This window comes from Pinus tabuliformis, chromosome 4_1 (assembly GCF_031772625.1).
Source record: "Pinus tabuliformis cultivar Carrire ecotype Pingquan chromosome 4_1, CPIR1, whole genome shotgun sequence".
Classification (NCBI taxonomy): Eukaryota; Viridiplantae; Streptophyta; class Pinopsida; order Pinales; family Pinaceae; genus Pinus; species Pinus tabuliformis.
The window spans coordinates 584503787-584510661 of record NC_142303.1 but is presented as its reverse complement, the minus strand read 5'-3'; positions in this window follow the sequence as shown (position 1 = coordinate 584510661).

Sequence of the window (6875 nt, the reverse complement as noted above, 5' to 3'; positions counted from 1 at the left end):
TTTAAGAATTTAACATTACCATGAATAGCATATCAATACTAGGGCCTAGACTTGATTATGAAGCTGCCAAAATGCTCTACGCCTTGCTGCAACAGCACAAATCACTTACCAAATGAAAATATTAATGAGCAAACACGCCCTTTTCATACCCGCGCTGAGCTTAGTGAGTCCTGGAAACTGGACACGTGTCCTAAAATCGTGACACGCCCCTGAAAATCACGACACGCCCTCGGACACGACGTGTCCTGTGATTTGGACACAAATCTGGACCGAATCGTGTCGGATTCGCCAGATTTGGGATTCGCAGGGGGTTTAGGACGAATCCGGTTTCCTAGGTGGTCATCAATAGATTTTCTAAGATGGCCATATTAGCATCCTACAAGAAGAGTATCACTTCATAAGCCACTGCTAAACTCTTCTTCAAACGAGTGTGGGTGCATTTCAAGGTCCTATAGACCATTATATCCAATCGATATAGCAGGATCCTAAGCACATTTTGGTTGAGACTCTGGTCATTGTTGGACACCAAGCTCACCAAGTCGACTGCATTCCACCCCCAGATTGATGGCCAGATTGAGGTTATCAATATGATGATTGTGCAGATACTACGCTTGTACATCTTTGAGCATCCACGAACATGGGATGAGTGTCTTACCTATGTGCAACACATATATAATAGAGCTCTCCATAGCTTAACTAGCCACATCCCCTTTCAAGTGGGCCTAGGATTTCAACCATTTTGTATCCTTGATGTTGCACTACCTTTTGCAACTACACAAGAACAATATGCTCATGTTCAATCCAAAGTTGATAAATTCACCAGGTATATTGAGCACATTTAGCACATCCACCAGCAAGTTCACGACATCTTGGATAAAGCTAATGCCAAGTAAAAACAATGACATGATCAACATCAGGTGCCACATAAGTTTCAGGTGGGTGACAAAGTTTGCTTCCATTTGCAGAAAGAATGCCTTACTGGAACCCATCGAAAGTTTTGACCACTCTGATACAATCCTTACACCATCACCCAGGTTGTGGGAGATAATACTTTAGATCTCAGTGTCCCCCCATTCCTTGGATTTCACCCCGTATTCAATGTGGACCGCCTTCAGCCATACTTTCCACCATTATTAGATACATCAAATATTATTGAGCAGCTGATATCAGCATAGCTCAACTTAGATTGCATTGAATGGTCCACAACTGATTGGATCATGGACACACATATCAATAACACTCGCAAATAGAGGATCCTACTGTATCGAGTTGTCAAAGTTGGCCAAATCTTGCACCAAGGCAAGTGGCTCACTAGGGACCAAGTTCAACAGAAGTATCCCCATCTCATGAAGGCACTCAACGCAATGGGGACCATTGCTTCCTAAAGGGGGAGGATTGACCTAGGTGTATATTAGTGTCCACTCACCTATTCCACCTGGATCCCTAACACTCTTTCTTTCAGTTTCCCTAACTATAGCACAATTTACTATTTTTGGCAGTTTTTTGAGCCTTGAATTTCCGGAGCCATTTTGAGGCCCTAAATGACATTTGTTTGGAAAATGGGAATAGCCACCAAAAGGGGTTTGAAATAGTAAGTTGTCCTCAAATAGGAATTTCTAACGAGGTATCGTACACATCAAACGGGGATCATATGCCAATACGACCCCGGGAAGTTGATGTACCAACTAACCCCAACGGGGCCCACAAAATTTTGGTGCTTCATCTCCTAGGGTTAGGTTTTTTAGATGTTTATGGTTTTCCCTTGTTTCTCAATAATAAAAAGGCCTTGGAGCCTCATTGTAACACAATTTATAAGGCATGTAGTCATCACCTCTCTTCTCAGAGATAAGCTACCATCACCTGAGCTAGTTTGTTTCCATTCTGCATGTAAACAATTTCCAGTGTTTGTTACTAAATAATTGAAGTTCAATTTTATTTGTAGCTCTGTGTTTCTGTTCAAATCTGTATTTCATTTTGTTCCTGAATAAATTTAGATCACAAACGAATTTCAACAATTTTCACAACCTAGCCTAAAACTAAGGATGCCTTCAATCACGGGCCTTAAGTAGTCTTGTCTAATATATTCATTGAAGATAAAAATTTGTATGATCTTAACCTCCCCTTAGAAAAGCTTAAGGTTCCCCTTGTAAATTACGAGGACCCAAAATTGCAAGGGTTTCCTTGTGACTTATATAAATTTGTTTAGAATTCATTGTCCCTACTATTCTTAAGCATTAATATCAAATCCCTTCAAGCCAACCATTTGTGTAGTATGATTCATCAAGGAAACATCAAAATAATACCTGAGTAATAATCCCAAGAGAACATCAAATTAACACATAAGAGTGTATAATTAGTATTTACTGATTGTCTTTAAAAATGATTTACAACAATTTTATCTTAAGCATCTTTTATCTATTAATATATGGGTGTTTACATTGTAGATTGATTCTATGAAACAAATTGACACACTATTAAAAAAAATAGTTTTTTTTTTAATGTTTACTATTATTATAATCCATATAAACATTAATGATATATATATGGGTATGAAAAATTGAAATTTGATGCAATTTCTTAATAGGAATAAATAATTTTTCATTTCCCTAAATGACTGAATAACATTACTATGTGCATGAAACTTAAAATAAGCATAAAGATACGTCAACAGCCACTAAGTCTAGAGTAACTAAATATGGATAATATGCCCAACAAATATAATCTAAAAGTCCCTTTAACTAAGAACTATAAAGCCTTGGTCAAACTGAAACAAGGTAGGGCACATTACTTCTAGTGTGAACGTGGAGGTAAATAAGTGAAATATATTTGAAATAGTTAATTATAAACATCTTTAGGGTTTATGAATTATAAAATAATTATAAATGTTATTGTAGAAACATGAAAATGTTATGGGTGATAAAATTGTTATGTTGTTGGTAGTGGCCACTGAAAGGTTTATCCTACCACCATGTATACTACTATTCACATTCATTATATGTATAATGAATCATTATATATATTTATAATGAATTCTATTAAATTAGATATTTTATTGATAATAAATTATATATATATATATATATATATATATATATATTTTATGTTCATATATGATTTATAAATGGTTTTATTTTTTTTTAAACGTGGGTTTTAGTTGGGTGTATGGAACCATGTTTTATGATTTTAACAATGTTTATTAAGAAGTAGACAACAATGTTGTTATTATGGACATTTTGAAACAAAAACACTTACGACAAAATAGTGTAGTAGATATTAGTTATATGATTGAAATGTACAAATAATGTTAGTTAAAACTAGTTACATGATGTTTTCAACAAGCTTGACATGAAGCTTAGCTTGGTATTTGTTGGTCAACTTTGAAATTGTGAATGTTGTGATTTTTGTAATTTCTCTGTAATTTATGATGGTACTCTTTATAGCGAAAGCACAACTTAAAATATATTTGTGGAAAAACTTGTTTATTGTTTTTTAACCAATGTTTCAGACTTTTCAGGTGAGTCCATCATCAGGGAATTGCAGTGCACAATTGAGAAGTATGAGTATGAATTACTTGAGCTATTAATAGTCATAAGAGGGAAATTATGGTTTATGCCGGCTCACAATGATAATTATTTTAATTTTGGTGTATAATGATAATTATTTTAATTTTAGGATTTTAATGGTAGTTAAATTAATTTTATTTTGGTTTATTATTACTTTTGTTTAATAAAGATTTCCAAGAGTTAATTTTAAACCATCATCTCTATTTATTGTGTTGGATCTTTTTTCTATTTCAATGGCCTCTTTTACTCTTCTTTTTAAATAATGGTCTTCTTTTTTAATTAGTTTTGCATTTTCCATGCAAATGTAGTGTGAGGAGGAGCATGCATGTTCCACAAGGGTAGATTTTTCTGTCCTATTCCTTGTTATGTTTGTTATGTGATCTTTTAATCTTATGCCAATAGCTCTGCATGTTTCACCTATATATACTTTTCCACATGAACAAGGGATAGAGTATACTCCTTTTTGTAGTTTTGGGTCTATTAAATCTTTGACCGAATCAGTTATTTTCATAATGGTGTTTGGGGGGGTGAAAGCAACGTTGACATTATATTTGTTGATATTTTTTGCAATTTTATAAGTGGTTCCTTTTATATAGGGTGAGGTGATTTTGGGTTCTTTAGAGATTTTCTTTTTTGAATTTTGGTTGTGGATTGTTGAATGGCCTTGTAGATAACGCTTCTATGATATCCATTATTTTCCAAAACCTTGTAGAGATGGTTAAGTTCATGACCTAAGTATTTAGGGTCAAAAATTCTAGATGCTCTTGTAGCTAGGGTTTTGATGATGCTGAAATTTTGTTTTGGATGGTGATTGGAATTAGAGTGAAGGTCTTTATCTATGTGAGTTTGTTTTCTGAAGACTTGGGACTAAGCTTACCATTTTTATTAGTGAGGAGGATGTCTAAGAAAGGGAGTTGGTTTTCCTTTTCAATTTCAATGGTGAATTTAATGTGTTCTGAGAGGTGTTGATGTGTGATAAAAAAGTCTTTAAGTTTATTCAACCCATGGCTCCATTTTGCGAATATGCCATCCATGTATCTTTTCCATTCATCCAAGGTAAATGAGAATGAATTAAGAGTCTTTTTTTCAAAGTGTTCCATATATATTTTGGCAATTATTAGTGATAAGGGTGAGCCCATGGCAACATCATGTGTTTTTTCATAGTTTAAAAGAGCACATAACAGACATAGCAAGGAATAGGACAAAAAAAATTCCCTTCCAGAACATGCATGCTCCTCCTCACTACAGTTGCATGGAAAATGTGAAACTAATTCAAAAAGAACATTATTTAAAAAGAAGAGTAGAAGATGTCACTGAAATTAAAAAAAAAAAGGTCCAACACAATAAATAGAGATGATGGCTTAAAATTAAGTAATTCTTCAAAACATTTATTAAACAAAATTAATAATAAACCAAAATAAAATTAATTTAATTATCATTATAATCCAAAAATTAAAATAATTATCATTATAAACCAAAATTAAAATAATTATCATTGTGAGCCCACATAAACCATAATTTCCCTCTTATGACTATTAATAGTTCAAGTTATTCACACTCATACTTCTCAATTGTGGACTACAATTCCCTGATGATGGACTCACCTAGAAAGTCTAAAACGTTGGTTAAAAAACAATAAACAAGTTTTTGGACACAAATATATTTAAAATTCAACCCACATGTATGGATTTACTCTTTAGCAAGTACGACTTAAATTACTAGTAATAGAGCTTAATACAAAGATGTTTTGCTTAGATTTGTGATAATAGTGCTTAAATAATTGATTCAAAGAATTATTAGCCACATAGCCTTATTGAATGCCCATATGATAAAATCAAGGTACGAGAAGCACAAATTTTTGCATACAAATCCTCAACTTGCATTTCACCTATTTTCCCTCAACTCTTAACTGGAAAAGTTGTGTACTAAAAATTATATTTATTACATTTTCTATGAATCATTTAGATCTTTCTCTTTGACCAAAGTCCCAAAACAAGAGCATTTTTCCATTGTTGAGGATTGTGCAATATTGTTCTACAAATATTGTAATCATGTTTTAATTGTTTAATCAAATTTTGTTATAAATTTTGTGTTCAAGTTTGGAATAAAATGCATTTTTTGATATTAAACAGTGGAGTTGGAATAAGTAGCACTAAAGCCCTAATATAATAAAAATGATATGTAATTGACAACATAGGTATTAAGTAATCACTTAAGCTTTAGAAAGTATGTTAGTGTTGGTGGTTAGGGTTGATTAGATAGAGAAGCGAGCTTAATCATAAATAAAAGGATGTACACTTATGTATCAATTGACTTAGTTGATAATAAAGTCATATATTCTAGATCTACCCTCTTTATTCTGAGATTTTTTGTCAACAATTTCAACATATATGATTTATTTTACTTGATTTGTTTCATGAATATAAGACTAATTCTTCATGCAATAGACTAGGACGGGCATCACAAAACAAACACTTTTATTAGTTTACATGGGTTTTTAAAAACCCTAAAAATTTCACTAACATTTTCAATTTGCAAATTTTTAGATGTTACCACATTAATTTGAAGCTTTGATAGATATTACATCATTAATATACATTTCGCATTCTATTTACCACTAAATTCTAACATAAATATGAAGATTTAAAAATCGATTTCCTATAGCTAATTTTAATAGGTGTAAACATATGCTTAAAACATGTGGTGCTTGTACAAACTTGTAAACAATGGATTATCCAAATTACTTTGAAGTACACATTAGAAATGCATTTTCCATAGAAGTCTGGTTGACATGTCATATTTTCATATTGTTCATCGTGATTCTTTGAAAAAGTTGGATAACGATGTCAAAGTTCTATCATTAATAATATGTAGAAATGTTGCAAAACCATAATTTTATCCTAGAGAAAAGTGCATAATTCATTTGCAAGGATGAAAACTTCAAGAAATATAACTTTATGCTTCTAAAGAAGCAAACTTACAAATACTTAATCACTTCCATTTATTAGATGCACACAATATCTAACCTAATGCACTTCTAGAGAGACCTACAAATGCATAAGAATTTTTCTAGTCATCTTCCAATTTTGTAGCATATGCCATTTCTAGAACATCTTCAATAACATCTTTTGGGCCAACTACAGTGACATAAGGTTCTCAAATATTCAGAATGTTATTGGGCTTATATTTAAATAGAAATTATTATGGACATTTTAAATTATAAGCAATATTTTTTTGTTTTCTAGATATTTAAAAATCTTCCTTACTAAACATGGATGTGTAATCCAAACTAGTAATCACTAAACATCTAAT